Genomic DNA, 20,192 nt, shown 5'->3' on the forward strand with positions numbered 1-20,192 from the left:
CAATGCCTTTTGGCTTCTTCTGAGAAAGAGGCCTGGTTGGTAGGATGATAACTGATCCTGCGGAACAGAATGCTTGGTGAGGAAATGACTATGTGTTGTTAAGGACCAAGAATGACAGAAGGGCTTTAATACCTGGTCAGTTCTAATTGATTGAGAGTAGTTTCAGGCAAGACTGAGTTGAGGATTCTGGGGCTATTTCTAGGTCTAGTAGAAGTGAGTGTTGAGATCCATTGGTGGCATCTTGAGTTTGGAAGGCGGATGTAGCAGCATTTGTGTTACACGTTTATTTGTATCCTGATTCTTGAATTTGGAGCTCATTCTAGTCTTTTTTTTGGAAATACAAGCTCTTAGGAAGACTAATAATCCCCTCGTTAGTCTATTTATTTTAAGATTCTAGTTAAAGCTAAAGGTTAAGGTGTTTGAGAAGGACCAAAGGGGATTTGGATATATCCCTTTAGGGCCCTTTAGGGATTTGGATATATCCCTTGGGTTGATAGACTGTTTTTTTTCTTCCTCTCCTCTCCTCTTCTCTACCTCCTCTCCTTTCCCTCCCTCCTTCTGTCCCTCCCCCCCTCCCTTCTTTAAGATGAGTTGACTGAAGATGGTGGTTTATAGCTTAAGGACTCAGATAAAGACAGCAGAACTTTCCTAGTCTCACTTCATTAGATTGGTCACTCAACCAATTCCCTGTTGCTAAGACAGTCTGCAGGCAAATGACCCCAGACAGATGGTTATGTAAAACCTTGGTTTGAAATCGAGCCTCTGACCCTCATGTCATGAGCTCAACACGCCAATCTTGTGAGCTCACCAGCCCATAAAAAACAGTCAGCCCTCTCCTGGAGGCTGCATGAACCTCATCTGCAACAGCCTTCTGGCCAGGGTCAGCCCCCCTCCCCAGTGGTAGTTGGCCACACCATGTCTTTCCAGAAGCTTCCCCTTCCTGAACTTGACCTCTCCACTTCACCCGCAACTCCTTGGCATATCTGCTTCTGTGTGGCTGTCTCAACTTGTGCCTGGGTCAGTTTCTTACACTTTCTGAGTGATTTGTTTTTTTAATGTTTTATGCATCTTCTCTCTCCCTCAGTTCTAAGCTCATCATGGAGAGGGACCATTACCAATGTCTCTTCTGTCTTTGTTACTGACTATATAAAAGATCTCAGCACATGTTTTATTGAAAAGGATCACTGCCCAGCACTTGGATGACTGGATCCAAGGGGCCCAGCAGTCCAGTGGTGCAGCTGGTATCAGTTTTGGGGAGGACATTCTGGCAATTTCTATTGCATTTTGAGTGTGCATACCTTTTCTATCAGCAATTCAATTTCTTAGATTTAGTCCATAAAAATGCTGACAAGAGTGTTTAAAGATCATTATCTACAAGTGAAAGGGTGATCAGTACATATGTTTTTGTGATGGTGAAAAATTAGAATCACCTACATGTCCATTCCTAGAGCAATTTTGCTATAAATGATGCATTTATAATGCATTATAAGTTATGGTATGTACACACAGTAGAATACTGTATAATCATTAAAAAGAAAGAAGAATTATGTATTGATAAACAAAAGTGCCTGTAATATTAAGTGATCTGAGCAAGGTATAATATTAAGTATAATTTTGTAGAATTTTTTGTAATGAGTCACACATGTATGCATATATGTGTGTACATGTATGTAGACTTGTCCAAATTCAAGAAAAAGGATAAGAGGACATATATTAAATTATCAATGGCTCATTTTCGGTGGATGGCACTGGAAAAGTAAGGCTCTTCTTTTTTTAAAGTTTTTACTGTTTTTGGAAAAACGCTTAATGGATAAATAATCATTCTGTGATGAAAAGATATTTCTTAGAAGAGTTTATCATAAAAGGACATGGCAGTTATCCTGTTCATAAAATATACTAAAGTCTAGGAATATTTGTAGAACAATTCAATCCTTAGGTTATTTGTGGGATGAAGATTGAACCCAGGGCTCTGCACTCCAGCCCTTTTTATTTTTTATTTCGAGATGGTGTCTTCTTGCTAAGTTGCTGAGGCTGACCTTGAACATGCCATCCTCCTGCTTCAGCCTCTTGATTACAGGCATGTGCCATAGTAGATATTTAACTTACCTCTAGTGTATATGGCGATTTCTTAGAGACAGAGTAAGCAGTGGTGCATATATAAGGAAGTTTTTCTTCCTTTTCTCATTGATACCAGGCTGGACTATGTGGCCTGCTCCGGTTAATGAAATGTGACCAAAATTGACATGTGTCCTTGCTCAGGAAGAAGCTTTAAGAACCAGTTCATGATTTTCCATGCCCTTTTTTCTCTTGGTCACAAGACCCAACAACATTTCAGAAAAAAAGCCTGGGTCCGTGATGCAGAATTTAAGCGTATCCTGATGGACATGTTACATAAACAAGGAATATAACCTCATTCTGAAAAAGCACTGGGGTTTCTTCTTATTGCAGCATAATCTAGACTATCTCTGACTGATAGAACTGCTTATAGACATCCCTAGTCTCTTAAATAGGGGAGTTTGCTGGCCTAGAAAATATTAAATCTGAAGTCTGGGCCTAGATCTGTCATAAACTTCCCATGTGATTATATTAACTAGGATGTCATTTAGGTGGCAAGAAACTGGAAGTACAAGAAAAGTGACTTAATAAGTATATATTAGCTCACTCAACAAGAACAAGTCCAGTGTTGTTGCTTCATGTCATCATTTAACACTCATGGTCTGTCCTGTGTCTGCTTAACCTTCCTGTTAGGGTTGTGTGTTGCTAAAGAAGTTTCAAATGTCATATGCAGATATCATAGTATCCTATGAAGAACAGGGTTATTTATTTCCATGTCTCTCTTTTTCTTCTTTAGTCTTAATTGAAGGAAGTATTTCTTGAAAATTGTCCAGCAGGTTACCCTAACTTTTCATTGGTCATGGTGTTCACAATCCATAACTGAACCAATCATTTTTTGTTACTGACCGTGAGTCCATTGTGATTGGCTTTGGCCCATCGTGATTCAGTTTCCTTGAGCAGACCACAGGTTCCTTTTGTGAGTTCAAGGATGTATGGCAAGTGATTACCCAAATAAAACTGGGACTTTTCCATCAAGAAGGAAGAGGAGGATGGAATTTGAAAGGTTTCTACTTCAGTGACCTTAAGTCAGTGTATCCTTGATTTGGACTCCAGTCTCCATATTGATAAACCAGAGGTACTGGGCAGAATGGTTTCTAAAGAAGGGGTTATTGTCACAGTCTATGGAACTTGTCCCTGAAGAGATGGAGTTCACATTTCCTCATAGGGCCCCAAGTGGTACAAAGTTATCGTCTGTGCTCTAGGGTGCCCCTGCCTTAGGTCATCAGAGACCTTATTTCATCAGCTTCCTGACAGGCAGAGCCACATGTGTTCCGACTCTTATAAAACTTTGTGTCTTGAATTTTACATGCCCAGAGTGAATGTGGTCTAGGTGAGGATATACATGCGCAGTTTCGTTTGCTTTTGGTTATATATCAGATTGACTTTAAAAGTGCTTTCAAGACTTATAAAGTGCTTTGTGTTTGGAGAGTTTTCCAACAGCTCCCTCTTCTCCCATGTACTATATTCCCAAATCTCTGCATCCCCTCACAATTTGCCTTGACTCAAGGAGCTTTATTGGCCCATTTAAAATAAGTTAGTCCCAAGGGCTCTTGAACCATGAACTTCAGAAATAATTTATCATCCTCATTATTAAAAAGAATAATAGAAATGGTTTGGGCAAAGAGTTCCAAAGTCAGGTGGGTAGACCTGGTGGGATTGATACTGAGGTCTTCTCCTTTCAAGGCACCAATTTTCTTCTACACAGGCATTGGCTGTGAACTCCCTGGGATTAAGATGGGCTTATCTGAGGAAAGTGCTGGGGCTCTTGTTTTATTGGACCACAGGGACACATACTCAGCCCAGGCCTGCACAGGCAGTGGAAGGAACCGGGTTAGGATCTGTAAAAACTGATACAGTTGAAGTCATCTTGTCTCCCCAGTCTTTTGGGATACTTTTAGCAAGGTTCTCCCCCACCCTAATAGATGCCCTGGAAGGGTTTTATGAACTGTTTGTAGCTTTGCCACTTGGTTATGCTTGGGAAGAGGAGTCCTAGATGATGTGGGATTTCTGGACTGGCTTCAATGAGATCCTTCTTTTTTAAAAAAAAAATTATCTTGATAATACACTGGGAGGCCTGAAGTCCTTCCACTCCCAATAGCTGCAATGCTACCACACTCTGATTCACAAAGGGATGACTCTTAATAAGACAATAACATCAGCTCTCAAACTGCCAATTGCATTGGACATCACTGGGAAACAAGGTCAACTAGGGTTCCTGGGTTGGATTACATTCTTGGAGGGCTTCTTAGAAACACTGATTTTGGACCAAAGTGGGCTTGAAAGGCATCAGGGACAGAGCCAAGTCACCACATTAAAATGGATATGGGCCGTCAGAGGGCTGATACAAAATATTGTGACATTTGGTAGTGTTAGAACAATTGGTGAAATCTCTGAGTGTAAGAAGTCCTCCTTAGCCTCCAGGATTCATAAAAGCAAATCAAAAGAAAAAGAGTGGATTACCCATTCTGTAAATCTTTGTTAAATTAAACAGATACAAAAAGTCACACAAAATAGTTGTAGTTATTTAATGAGTTTTAAGGCAATAACTTCATAACCATCATCGGGGCCAAGAGATAAAAACTATCAGTCATCCCTGGAGGCTCTCCAGAGCCCCATCCAATCTCTTTCCCCAAAGTGACCATGATCCTGGCTTTCCTAATAATCACTTCTTTGTACCCATTATAGTTTTATCACCTGAGTGTGTAGCCCTAGACACACTAGTTTAGTCTTGTCGATTAAAAAAGTTGGCATGTATTTTGAGTGTCTTTGAATACACAGCTCCTCTTCCAATCCCTTTTTTTTTTCCTCAAAATTTGTCATTTGACCTATAAAATTTTTCTTCAGTCAGTATGAATACCACTAATTGTGAACCTCTTGTACAATTCAATGTGTTCCTCTGACCTCTGTATTTTTGGCAAATTGGGAGCTTTATTCAGGGATTTGATTAGATTCAGCTTCACTCCATTGAGCAGGTGGCAATGAGATCTTTCATTACCGGGCACACAGTGTCTGATTTTTTTAATATTATCGTCAACCAGTGCCCAGTGTGATATCTAATTCTATCATTCCCCCATACATTTATGTGCTAGAAATCTTACATGTTTCTACTCATCTACTCTTTGGTTACCTAGTGGTACAGTATATATAGGAGATGCAGGATAAATTCTTCATTCTCTTCATTTGCTAGTTTTCAAGATAATAAATTGATTCCTGTTATCCTCTGAAGGTAAACAATTATTTTTTTAAATGAGTATAAATTCAAAGACTTCAGCTAGGCATGGTGGTGCACACCTGTAATCCTAGTGGCTTGGGAGACTGACCCAGGAGGACCACAAGTTCAAAGACAGCCTCAGTAACTTAGCAAGGCCCTACTTTGCTAATGAGACATTGTCTCAAAAAATAAAAGGGGCTGGGGATGTGGTTCAGTGGTTAAGTGCTGTGGTTCAATTCCTGGCACCAAAATAAACAAATTAAATAAAAAAATCAAGGGCTTGAATAATAGATTAATGGGCTTCTAGACTGCACATTTGGTCTACATCTTAGGTGTCCTTACTGTTCTGGATCTGTGGATCAGGCTTATGAACTTGGCAACCCACCTCCATCCAAATCACCTAGATACAAAGCCACCGAATTCTGTGTGGGCTGCTCCAAAACCATTGGGAGAAGCTTGATTTTAATTTTGTGTCTCTCTCTTATTTATTCAGTGGCAGTTTAGGGCTTGTGTGCCCATGAGTATAAGAGGTTCTAGCTGAAGGACTTTGAAGATTTATGATTCCATTGTCAAGATCTTGGTCACTGCAAGATGGTTGCCATTGAGTGTTCCCTTTAGCTACCCTTGCTACTTAAGTCTATGAATACCAAGCCCTGTTTTGATCCCCACGTCTGTCTTTGCCTGTGGCTTGACAGCAGGATGAGGATGCCTCCCCACCCCATTCTTGCACAAATATTTTCTTTTTGCTTAATGGTTGGGTTTTTCACTAGAAATGAGTAAGTTGGCATTTCAATGTCCAAATTGTATTTTATGTTCTTTTCCAAGGAAATGTGAGCTCTGAGAAAGCTTATTTTCTCAAATTGGTTCTGTCCAGTTTTAGGGCAGTCCTGTACTTGACTGCTCTATTTTTAAGGTTTCTTGCAAAAGACAGCCTCACAGATTCGAGGTAAGTGAAGAAAAGCACATTCTTTTCAAGCTGGTCCACTCACACACATGGCCCCAAGGCAGGTCATTCACTCCTCTCTTTTCCCCTCAACTAGCAATGAGGTACTACTGTTAGAAACCAGGTACAGCTCCTTGCCAACCGCAGCTGCTAACTAACAAGTAGGTCATTAAGTATGGGTAATGATGGATATGACCAGATTGCCTTGCTGGCCTTTAAAAAAACCACTCCTTACCACCCCCCGACACCCACAGAATGAAAGAGAACGCCTTTCTGATTCTCAAATCTATAAATAATCATTTAGTATCCATAGGTGATCCAAAACCCATTCTTACCTCATCTCTCCACAGATAGGAATAAAAAAAAACCCCCAAACCCAAATTTGTGTTTCACTTTCTTGTTCTCTCTTTGCTTGGTCTGGACATACCTATACTTAAGTTACAAAATCATTTACTCCCAACAGTAAATCTAATATTTTAATAATCTAGGGGGAATTGGTTTGTAAAATTTCAAAGCCCTCTTCTCCTTGACTAGCTAAGTCACATGGAAAATAAAAATTAATAAAAAATAGTAATAAATGCTGATTTTTCTATAGCCCGCTAAGCAAAGTCTAAATTAAATGACTTCTCTTAAAGCTCTGGTGGTAGAGACCTAATTAATTAAAAACACCAGGGTTAAACAATTGGCCATCCATCTTTATGTGAAGGACAGAATCCATATGACATTCCTCGGAGGATAAAAAATGAGCAATCACATGGTCCTAGATGATCCTGACTTGACAGGGCACCCTGGAGACTTTAAAATATTCCCTTTTTCTGAGACATATGGACTTGATGGCATTGTCATACTTAATCTGAGAAGCTGGGTTCCCATGTATTCTATTTATTTATTTCCTTGCTTGAGGCCTGTGGCTGGGGACTCAGCTTTTGTTCAGCTTGTGGATGAAGTAAGACAAAACCATAAACATGCTACAAAACACCAGAATATAAAGGGGATTATTGGTGCCATAATTAGGGAACTAGGAGGTCATTATTGCAGTTGTCCCTCAACCCTCCCAACCACATGCCCCTCTGCTAGCTCAGGAACAAAAGAGATTTAAAAATCAGATTGGCCTGAGTTTGTTTTAACAGGATCCCTCTTAAGTCTGGGCATAGTTGGAGTGCATTTAATTGACAAATGAAGGATGTCTTGGGGTTGCAGAATTCAGAGACGCATTGAAATAAACCAGTCCCAGATAACCGAAGAAGGTATTATGTTAAGCAAACCTATTAGTTATGTTGAAAACACACCTATTACCCTAGTTACCTTAATGTCCAGTTCCTCTACAGACCTCAGTCAGAAGACTGGCAGATGGAGGAAACTGGTTTCTCTAGAAATGAATTGTCCATTACCGGAGGTGTTTAACCACAACAGGGCACCAAGGATTCATTAATACCTGGAGTAGACTTTTGAACGAGATAACACTTACGACACTCCAGCTTTGAGAAGTTATGTGTTAGAATTCAGGCATGCACATTTAAAGGGAAATTAAGTGTTTAAAGCCATAGCAAGCTCCCTTCCAGGAAAAGTGTTCCTAGGGGATTAGTACCAGAGAACTGCTTTTGGAAACAAGGAAAAGACACAAGATTAGAAGCAAGTGTGCTTCTCTTATGTCTTTCTTTTCCTCTCTGTATCTAAATCTTTGGCATTTTTTTTTTAAACTGGAGATTGAGTCCAAGAGTGCTTAACCACTGAGCCACATCCTCAGACCTTTTTACATTTTATTTAGATACAAGGTCTCACTAAGTTGCTTAGAGTCTCACTAAGTCACTGAGCCTAGCTTTGAAATTGCAATCCTCCTGCCTCAGTCTCCCAAGCTGTTGGGATTACAGGTGTGTGCCACCATGCCGGGCAACCATCTGCAAATCTTGTTGCCAATACCTTAAAAATGTATGTGGGATCTCTTTATCACTTTTACAGTATTATGTCTCTGGGTCCTCTCATGATGGATGGTTTACTTCTAGAGAGAAACATTCCCTCTAACAGTCAGTCTTCTGAAATGTAGATTTTCAGAAGGGCACCTGGACATTAGGTGTGGGGTGGTGGGTATGTACCTACGTGAGTCCATTTTCTTATAAAACATGGGTTTGCATCTAATATGATATTCTGGCTCTTTGGTTTTCCAGGGCTGGTCATCTTTTGTCTGATTATTGCATTATCCTCCCAACTGGTCTTAATACCGCTACCTTTGCCCCCTGTGCCAATCTGTTTTTCATATTGCAGACAAAATAATGATTTAAAAGCAGATTAAACATGACCTATTTTCCCCCCTGTGAATCAGTCCAACCACTCTGGCCTCTTCACTGTTGGGAAAATAGAGGGCCTTTGCACCTGTTCTTCCCCGTGAGTGAGATATTCTTCCCTCAGGGACTGTCATGCTTTACCACCTTCATTCAAGTCTCTGCTCAGATGCCCTTTATCAGGAGACCTAGATTGATAGACCACCGAAAATATATACTTCAATGCTTCTCTGAATTCTGAAACCCAAGACATCCTTCAGTTGTCAATTAAATGCACTGTTCTCCTCACTTGGTTTCATCTCTCTTTGCAGCATCCATCACTCACTACCCAACAGATTGTACTGCTGTTTGTTTCTGTTTTTTCTCACCCTTATCTGCCACCACTAGTTCATGGGTTCCATGAGAATTCTGTTTTGTCCCTTGTCTGGCACCTAAAATGATCCCATCTTAGAGTTCCTGGGAATGGACCCTGTAATGAGTATGCAAAAATTTATTGGGCATATTTTCAGAAGCAACTCCTATGAGGAAAGGATGACATAGGATTGGGCAGAAGTAGATAGAGAACTGATTGGCAATTGTGACAGAATCCACAGTCTCGGGGCTGGGATGGCTCTTGGGTTCCCTTGAATTGAGGGAAGAGCAGTCTCTGGAGGTGGGCTGCCTTCTGGAGATGAGGCACAATCTTGGACCAAGGCAGCTTCTGTCTGCTAAGAGTGATTCTTGGAGAGGGACTCAGTCCCAAATCTTTGGTGGCCAGTATTCTCAGCCATTGTGGGAATAAATGCACCAGTCCTGAAGGAGGACTGTGGGTACTATTGTGCAGCACTCTCCACCAGGACTTCGCATGTGGTAAGTGCTCAGAAGTATTTGTTGAAGGCCTAGGGGTTGAAACCTGGATGCTGTCCTGGTCTGACCCTGCTCCTTGGTCTGAGAGATTCCTCCTCATTATCCTGTTGCTCTCAGTCCTGAGAACTCAGTGTATCTTCTTGATCTCTGTACTTTACCAACCAGTCACTTGTAATGGCCTGGGAGATCTAGAGGCAGGGTCAGCTCCAGAAGTCAGAGACAGCCTTTCAGCTTAGGAAAGCTGACAGCCCGTCTGGAAATGAGCATCCTCTCTGCTCTGTGTCCTTGGAAACTGGATCAAGAAGAGAATGTTTTGTAAGAAGGCAACACATTGCTTTCAGGCAAATCTTACCTAGAGATTCTTAAAAATGGAGAAGGACTGATTAAACTGAATAAAAAGCAGTCTTAACACTTGTGGAATCTGTGATTCTAAAAGTTACAACCAAAAGATCAACTCTTTTTAGTGTCTCAAGCCTTATGCCCCATTGAAATTCCTAAAGCAATGTAAGCTCTTATTCATTCATTCACTCATTTATTCAATCACTCACTAAGCTAAACTAAGTTTTGTTAAAGGGTGTTTTCTAGGTAGGTGATAATTAAACAGAACTAATGGTCACCTTTAAAATATTCTAATGTGCTAGGACATTATGCTAAGCAACTAATTATATGGATTGTCTGAGTTCAGCTTACAGCAATTCCATGAAATAGTTGTTATTTCTCTCTTTGCTGAAGGGAAATTACTTGCTCAAGGTCACACAACTCATCAGTGGCGGAGTCTGAATTCAAATCAAGATGTTTGACTTTGTACAAGACTCTAGTCTTTTACATACTCTGTTCAAAGGGCACAGAGTCGCTCTCTGCCCTCAAGAGGCTGCAGTGCCATTGGGTGATGGTTAAAAAAATGAAACTGAGCTCCTCAATGAGGAAGTGCATCTTGATCCAAGTCTCAAGTCCTTGTTCTTTCTTCTCTACCTCTTTGTCTATTTTGAGGATGGAAGATTGTAATATTTCTAGTGATTCAATTAGGATACTTTCAGCTTCAGGTAACAGAATAGCCAGTGGAAAGTAGCTTCAGCTATTGAAGAGTCTTGGAGGAAAGTGGTATCTAGATTCTTTGGTTCAGTAGGTCATTGAAGTCAGGGGTGTGAATCTCCATGACACTTACCCCAACTCTGCACTTGGCTCTCTGGAAGGATAGAACTGAATAGACAGTGCAGAGTCACATGAGGAGCAGGACAGAGGAACCCACACAGGGCTGGGTAAAAATATGACCAGCAATTGAGTGGTATGAGTTGCCCCAGTTTACTTTGCTTTTTATCTAAAAACAATGGACTGAACCCAGCTCATAAAGTCAGTATCAAGTGGGGACTAGACCTGGGCTCAGGTTCCATCTGGATGGGTTGGGAGTGGCCCAAGGGCTGCTCCACTAGGCTAAGGTGAAGGGAGGAGGTAAAGCCAGTCTGAGTGCCAAGCAGGGAGTCTGACCAGAGCCCAACCTAGGGACCTGGGGAAGAGCACAGAAATGAGAGAAAGGGGAGGCTGTGGTCAAGCAAGCCAGTATGGAACATAAGTAGGAGGTAGCGCTTGAGGTCATTTCTAGAAGCCCTGATGTTGCCTGCATGGATATAGGACCTTTTTATTTTTATTTTCATTTTTTTTTTCCTATTGGGAATTGAACTCAGGGGCACTTAACCACTGAGTCACATCCCCAGCCCTTTTTTGTATTTTATTTACAGACAGGGTCTCACCAAGTTGCTTAGCCCCTCTCTGAGTTGCTGAGGTTGGCTTTGAACTTGCTATCCTCCTGCCTCAGACTCCTGAGCTGCTGGCATTATAGGTGAGCACCACCCTAGGACCTTTTTGACCAAGGTTTGGGTCAGCGGTTAGGGAAAGGGAGTGAGCTAGGTTCAGGCACCAACAGAACAAAGACACATAAGTGGGAAGGGACACCGGGGATGTTTTCCTTTCCCATCTCCAAATAATTGTCCTCAGAGGCTGGGGTGGGAGGGACGATGCCAGCTACTGCTGTTCTTCAAAACATTTAGAATTCTAACATAGGCTATCCACTGCTGAGATGTGGCGCTTTAAGTGGAAAGTATTTTGGGGTGAAATCTATGGGTTCTGGAGCTCTGAGGCAGTCTGCTTTGTTTTTGGTGGTCTTGATGGAGTAAGAAAACCACTTGCCCATTAGTCCTGTAATTGCACCACACACAGATTCTGCTACTTTCCCAAGGAAGTCGCCCGACATTTCTTCTTCCTGGAATAAAGTGTTAGTTACCACTGTGAACATCTTTCACTGGGTTCATGAACAATGTAGCGGAACTGAGTAATAAACAGAGTGCTGTCAAATATATATCTTCCCATAATAGATCCTATACCTTAAAATGCCTACAGGGAATCACTTTTTAAAGTCTATAACATGCAGTAGTTTTGATACGACTGGTTGAGCCATGCAGAAATGATTAAAAAAAGAGTAATAAATTCAGATTTTACACCAGGCACCAAGCATTAAGCCAAAATGAAACTACCATACTCAAATCTTCTACAGCTTAGAGCTAATTAGACCTACATTTCCAAATGGCATGAGCATCATGCAATGCAGCAATTGTTATAATAACTATATTCTCATCGAGTGCCGGGTGGTGATTTACACCAGCAATGCCTGCCAGGGCTAATGGACATTCCAGGAGGAAATCTCTGGGGGCTCCGGAACAAGAATGGGAGCTTCGCCCCTGGGCATCTCTCCTCACTGGAGTACTGGTGATCATACTGATTGTCTGACCGTGCAGAAATACAGCCCAGGGGTCAGTCATGTGCCTGTGAATTTTAATTATCACTGAAACAGTGTTTCAGATAATGACTGAGCTTTATACAGATTTGAGAAGTGACAGCTCGTACTGCTTCTTGGGGTTATTGGGAGGATCAAGTATGACTAGCACTTAGCACATAGTAAGTACTCAATAAAAAGCTTTTTTTGTAAAGCCCTCCATCTATGAGGTAGAATATATGGTTGGTACTAGATTTACCTTGTGCCCTAAAAGGTAGCCTTATTTTAACTGGTGCTGGGTGGTTAGTGATTTTCATGTTCTGGATTTCCCCAGAAAATTACATAAGCAAAGGTAATCCAGGGCCTCTGCTGATCCTGGCTAATGTGCCACACGTTTAAATACGCTTAGCTCTCGTTGAGATATGCAGGCTCGTGTCAATGAAAAGCATGGACGGAATTGCCTAATCCCTCTCCTCCTTCCTGAAGACAACCTGCTGAACCAGGGTAAGAGGGCCAAATTACCTGCAAATGGGACATCCAGGGGTCCAGAGCATTTCCTACTGAGAGGCATGCGGGAGGCTGTGTGGGATGAGAAGGGTGACTCCCCACAAACGCCACCCAGATCCACGACCCAAGGAGGAGGTTGGGTGGGCTGACTTCTTGGAAACTGGATTGCCGTGTGATACTCTCAGTGACTGTAGTGGTGCTATGAGTACTTTCTGAACTCTTCTCGAGTTCATTATTAACATCTTAAAATGAAACACAGATACATAAAGGCTGTCTCTCTGCCAAGATCTGGGCCATTTGTAGGTGTGATCTTTTCCAATCCTAAACGATCCTGTAACGTGGATATTATTAGCCTTGTTTTTTGGGACAAGGAGACAGATTTGGTGTGGTTATGTGACACAGCCATTAGGTCACCCGGTTAGTGGGGAGGCTGGAGTCTAACCCAGTTTCATCTGAATTCAAGAGCCGTGATCACGCCACTGCCCCAGGTTGCCTGCTGTGACGCTGGGGGGGAGACCACACTGCTCCTCATCCCTAGGTGCTCCTGAGCTTGTAGTACATGACCTCATGCTTTTTGGCTACTAGTCAAGAAATGAATCAATCCTCCCACCAGCTTGATTGATCCCCTGCCTTGTGCTCAGCACCACGCTAGAGTGGGCATAAATAAAAATCGTAAGACGTGATGCTTGGCTTCAAGAAAGGACCCATTTGAAGCATTTAGTGAACAGTACCACACAGCATGCCATTGAGGTTACCTGCTCACCGCACCTGCTTCTCGTATCCTGTGCCCCACATCTCCGATTCTGCCCTGCACTCTTTCCTGAAGATTCTGGGTGTGGCCTTGGGATCTTTCTCACTACAGCACCCAGGAAGTCACAAACATCAGATTTAGTTGTCATTTCTTTTCTAAGGGCTGTTGTTGCTCAGAGGACCAGAAGATTAGGGAGCCCTCGTGGGGTTAGTGACAGCTTTACCGGAGTGATGACTTCAAGCCTAGCCCTGAAGGAGCAGGAGGGTTGAGGTTGTGGAACTGCGTGAAAGGAGTATGTGCCAGGCAGAAAGAAGTGCATTAATAAAGTCCTTGAGTTGAGCGTGGGGGAATAGCCTCCTGGGAATGCGGAAGGAGTAACTTTCCTAATGTGGATGCTCTTGGGGGAAGGAAGAGACTTTTTTGACTTGCTTTTGACCTATTTTTTGAATGTAGCCTATCTCAGAGATAATAAGATGGTTAGAATATTAACTCCTATTTATTGAGGTTATTGTGCCAGTCATACTTCTTACTGCATGCAGGCATTATTTTATCCTCAGGACAGCCCTGAAAAGCAGGAATTTGTATTCCCAACTTATAGAGGGGCATAATTAAAACTTAGAGGGAGCAGGTTATACAGCAAGTTACACAGCCAATAGGGAAGGTTGCTAAAATTCAAAACCCCATCTTACAGACTTTGCTACATAATATGTAATCTATATCTCCCCAGCCAGTTACTCACCTACACACGTGTGCAAACACATGCACTTATAAACTCATAAGGTACATACATATTCACGTGGCCTCATGATGTAGAAATAAATCACACACATATGCATAAATAAAATGTATGTCCCATATACACACCATCCTTCTGGGAATAGTCAGTGCTCTTGGAGTCCATGGGTAATCATATGGCCCAGAACAGGTCAATTGGGGTTTTCTCCCAGCATTTGGATCTTGAACAGAGACAGAGTCAGAAGGAAGTAGAGTAGTCTCATAGGAGAGGTCTTGAGATAACACATGAGTGACTGATACCTCTTAGCTACCTTGGTTTTGTCTTTCTTGTGCTTGGTTAGCCAAATTCTGCCTTTTATTCTGCAAGTTGCATGGTAGACTTCCAATAAATGCTTCACCTCCTTAAGTCAATTTCTGTTGCTTGCCACCACAGAGCCCTAATTGATATAAATCATCTCTTCTTTCGCCAGTACAAGTTATTGCAATGCTGGGGTCCACCCCAGTGAGAATTGTGGCCGGGGAAAGGCTGAAGGCAAGGAAGGAGGATTTTGTTGCTTTGTTACAACACTGTCCATGGGGTAGGTTCATGATGTAATGGAGGCTGATATACGAGGGCTTTCTAGAATTTACAGTAATAAACCATTTGCAGAGGGGGGTCAGGGCAGATTGACCTTATTCTGAATCCATGAATTATTAAGTCTGGTCTGATGTTAATTTTCTTGGTTGTAGTTTGCTTTACGTTTTTCCTCACCCCCTTCCTTTCTGGTACTAATATGGTAGTACCATACGTAATGTATGGCTCCTTCTCCCTTTAAGTTTTCAGAAGGTATTGATTGGAGCACTCCACATAGTGGTAGCTACTCTGGGGAATATAGAAGTAACTCAAAATACAGAGATAAATTTAAAACTGCAAGATACCTTTAAAATAGTGCCATTTGACCCTTCTTATATTTATGGAGGAGGAAACAGAGGTTCAGAGTAGTTCTGAGATTTGTATAGAATTACAGAGCATTGTGGTATATCTGTGATCACATAGAGTTTGAAGCCCTACATCAGTGACATTTGTGCTTCCTGATACAAGTCTTGGAATCCAGATGGGGAGATGGAGCACACACATAGGAAGCAGTTGGCAAACCTAGTTCCATCATCTTTCTCTGTTGAGTAGTTCTGCAAAAACCAAATGACCCAAACACAAAATTAGTAGTCTTTAACCTAAGCTGGAAGCTTAATGCTTCTTGAAGTCCCTTCACAACATCACTACTTATTTCTTTCATTCTTGAGACTGGAAGGTGACAAGCACCCAAGGAGAGGGTAGGAAATAGGTTGAGCCACAGAGATATGAATGCCTGCCTCACACCACAGGCATGGAGAACCCCACTAGATGGAACAAGAGACAGATGCCATAGACACAGTGAAAAGAAAAGTGTGGAGAGCAGACTCCTGCTACCTCTTCAATTGGATAAAGACCCGAGCTTTGGTTTATTCATGTCTGTCTGAATTGCACATGCATGTAGGTATGCAGTGCTGGGGACAAAACCCTTGCACATACCAGGCAAGTGCTCTACTGCTCAGTTTCGTGCTTAGTCTAAGATCCTAGCTTTTAATTACCACAGTAGTTTTGATGATCTCTGCGGCATGACATAATGAGCTTCTTGAAACTCAAATTGCTCTTGACTTCTGTGATTTCCTTATTTTGGGTTGTTCCTTCTTAGCATGTCCTCTGTGGATTTTTCTTCATTCGTGGTTCCTTTAAATATGGTGCCCCAGAAGATTTTATGGTTGATATGTGTCCCCTTTTGGTTTCTTGATCATGGTGACCATCTGCTGTTTCCACCATCAGCCATTCCACCTTTCTTTTAGTGAAAAAAAAAATTGATTTGTTTTGGTGGAACCCAAATGGCCTGAACCATTCTCAGATATGTGGTTCTGGTGTGCTGGTGTGTGTTTAGCAGCCCACAGCGGGATGTGGTGGGAAAGCCATAATTTGCAGCATTTTGTTGTGATAAATACACTCGCTATTAGCCAATCCACATTCACTGAGCACCTGCCGTATGCCAGCGGTTTCTGTTTCAGAGACCAGAAATCCACAGGTTAAATAGAACCAGGGACTTCACACGCTTATGGATTTCATTTTGTATATGTGCAGATAGATAATAAGCATATAATTAAAGTCATAATTAATAAGATAATATCAGATTGTGATAAGTGCTATAAAAATAAAGAAGAATTAATACAACACGAGTGAAGTGAGGTGGGATCTATCTTAGAGTGGTCAGGGGCGGCTTTCTGAGAAACTGACATTGAAGTCAAGACCCAAAGGAGAAGTGAGCTGTGGAAGAGCTATGGAAGCAGCCCAGACACGCAGGCCTCCAGCTTTTGCTGGATTTTCTGGAAGTGGGCAGTCCTTTTCCTTGGAGACTATTAAACTTGTAAGATGTCAGCCTGGAAGTGCGGGTCATTCTTCTACCTCGAAGGGAGAGAAACACTGAGATAAGAGACGGAGAGAAACTGATGACTGGTGGTAACATCTGCACATCCTTATCCAGCTGTGTTAAAAACCAGCACACACCTGCATTCTTTATGAATTTCAGACAATACATGCCACCTTCCTATTTTTTCTGGTTAAGATAATTTGTATCTTCGCCCATGTCCTAACTCTCTCTTTCTCCCTTCCCTTTCCCTGCCCTCCTGTGCTCTGCACACATATTCATGAATTCAAGTGCTATTTATATGTGAATGACCCCAAACCTCTCTCTCTAGCTAGATTGGTTCTGATTCTAGACTCCATACACATGTGCAACTATGCATTTGGCAACTTCTCCTGCAGGGTTTTCTTTTTGCAAATATCACAGGTATAATACATGCACATTTTAACTCCTCATTTCTCCTCTCCAAACTACTTACTCTGTGTTCTGTTTCTACCCACCAAGCCAATCCCAATCCCTGGGGGGTGTCCCTCTCTATTCCTTCATAACCTTCGACCTCCTTAACAAATGACTCACTCATACTCATGGAATATAGCTTGGAAATATCTCAGGAACACACCCTGTTCTCCCTGTTCCCACCACCCTGTTCTCAACTGGATTATAATAGCTCTTCCTGTGACTTTCTGCATCCAGTCTTTCCCCATTTAGTTTCTGCTGTGTGGCCAGAATAAATGCTGCTTTTAGGTTAAGAAGTCTTAATAGTAAGTTTGATTTTAGACCTTGTTTTGGTCAGACTTCTCTAGAGAAAGAGAACTAATATGTATGTATGTATGTATATGTGTATGTATGTGTGTGTATTATATAGATACACTATATATGTGTATTTGTAATGTACATAGAAAAAGATTTATTTTAAGAATTGGCTCATACACAATGAATATTATTCAGCCATAAAGAAAAATAATATTATGGCATTTGCAGATAAATGGATGAAAGTGGAGAATATCATGCTATGTGAAATAAACCAATCCCAAAAAAACCGAAGGCCTAATGATTTCCCTGATAAGTGGATGATGATATATAATGGAGGTGAGGTGGGTGAGAGAAGAATGGAGGAACTTTAGATTATGTAGAGGGAAATGAGAGGGAGGAGGAGGTGGGGTAGGAAAGATGGTGGAATGAGACAGACATCATTACCCTACGTACATGTATGATTACACAAATGGTATGAATCGTGTACAACCATAGAAATGAAAAGTTGTACCCCACTTGTGTGCAATGAATCAAATGCAAACTGTAAAAATTACAAAAAAAAAAAAAGAAACTGACAATTCCATGTGGGGGGATATAGAATGAAAAGAATATAATTTTCTCTCAATTACTTCTATTCTGGATAATAAACTATTAACTGCATTGCAATAAAAAAAAGATTGGCTCATACAATTGTGGGTCTGATAAGTTGGTAGATCTGTCTGGTAGGTTGGAATTTCAGGCAGGATTTCTCTGTTACAGTGTTGAGGCAGAATTTATTTTTTTGGTGGGGGAATAGTCTTTGATCTTTCAATCTTCAGTCGATTGAATGATGCCCACTCATAAAAGAAGATTTTCTTTACTTAAAGTCAACTGATTGTACCTATTAATCACATCCACAAAATGCCTTCATACCAAAGAGACCAGAGTTTGAACAGCTGGGCTACGTGGCCAAGACAAATTGACACATGCAATTGGCCATCAGGACCTCGGCCAGGCAGCATGGACTTGGGCACCTCTGACTCTGAGAATCCTGAATGATTTCATTAGCTCCTCAGCAGGCAAGAGCTTACCATTAAAACACCCATTCCCTGACTTGTTCACAGGGGACTGTGCTTCCCAAGGAACAAGGTGGGCAATGGAGTTAATTGTGTAGGGTCCACCAAGATTTGGAAAAATAACCAAAATTGCAGAAAGTATCAGAGTGCATCCCACACAGTAGAAATGAGGACTGTTCGAGTGAAATTTTTGGTTTAGTTATGAGTGTGGGGTCGGGTGGGACAGGCAGAGGTGATGTTGTAAAATTTATTTCTAACTGCGAATCAGAGTCGAGGTCAAAAAAAAAACGGGAAGCCTCTGTTGAGGGAAAGGGTCAGTATTCACCCGGGGTGACACAATGTGGCAAGTCACTCTTTCTTCTTTTTTATTGCCATTGACAATGCCAATTAGTTGGGTTCTTCGTGGTCTCCCGGAGTCCAGTGGTTCTGAGTAATGGCAGGATAAGGAGGGGAGGGTGCAGACGGGGTATGGAGTCCCTTGTCAGCACCCCAGCCTCCCCTCCTCCCTAGCTCTTCCTCCTCACCTATCCCTGGAGCCCCTCTTGAGAATCTGTTCCACTCTCTGTTGCCTGTACTGCAGGGACAGCAGAAGCCTGAAGTCAGATGTAGGGTCAAGCACCCCACAGAGCAGATAGCAATAGCAAAGTGCACTTTAATAACTCTCCGCTCTGGACCAGCTCTGGGAACCAGACTCAAGATTCCTAGTGCCGTTTCTCCTTCGCTTCCTGGCCTGAGGGGAGAACTGACTGATGGCTTTGAATATCCATCAACAAATAATAAATAATAATCATAACCTTCCTGTCATGGGATTAAAGGAGCCGGGGAGGCCAGGCTTTAAGCAAGATGCTTCTTGCTTCTTAGTACAACGTCTCAGTCAATTTTAAACTAAAATCAGAGCAGTTTCGTACTGCATGAATTCCTCCTTGCCACCATCCTCAATTCTGATGTGCAGGGTCAGAACCCATCAAGGTGACATTCTGACAAAAGTGATATGTCCATGGTCACCCTGGATACCCAGGTCCGGATTCCTGAGGTCTCTTTTCCTCAGAAGCACCTGTTTCAGGCACCTTGCTTCTCTTCTCTCCCAGGTTAGGGTTTAAAATAGACCCAAGAGGAGTAAATGAACCCTTGGGTGTGAGAGACCGTCCCCTCCAGTGAGCGTGCCTTCCATGACAATTAAGACCTCAGGCTTTGCCTTCAGAGCCCCGGGTGTATTTGAATTTCTGCTCTTTCCACATGTGTGTGTATGCACGCTCTTGAGCACACCACTCAACTTCTTCGAGCCTCAATTCCTCATCTATGAATAGGGGTTGTTATAACAGATAACATTTATTCAGAGCTTATCCTGTTCCAGGCAGGACTCTAAGCACTTTGCTTTATGTCCTTGAATCCTAGGGACAACCAGATGTGGATGTCTGGCAGAGAGAGGTGGTTAAGGAGCCTGCTGCAGGCTTGCTGTTAAGATGTGGGTAGAGCTGGGATTATAAACAGGGCTGTCCCCAGCTCCAGATTACATGGACACGAAGTGGCAGTGAGCATGGGCATTATTCCACCCAGGGTGAGGGACGCGGGAAATTTCCTCTTAGGATTTTGATTAGCCCAAAGTAGACATTTTCAATCCAGGATCTTCAGGTCCAGGGAGATGAGTGGTGCAGGTAGTTACCTAACACAGCCCAGGGCCCTGCAATGGTTCCCACTCTACTTTCCAACAGACCAGCTCCCTACCTGAGGGGCAGGCGTGGCTTTTGCCTCTATCAAATGTCAGCTGAGTGACAAGAGAGACTGTGCACAGCACCCTGCACAT

This window comes from Sciurus carolinensis, chromosome 6 (genome assembly GCF_902686445.1).
Source record: "Sciurus carolinensis chromosome 6, mSciCar1.2, whole genome shotgun sequence".
NCBI classification, from domain to species: domain Eukaryota; kingdom Metazoa; phylum Chordata; class Mammalia; order Rodentia; family Sciuridae; genus Sciurus; species Sciurus carolinensis.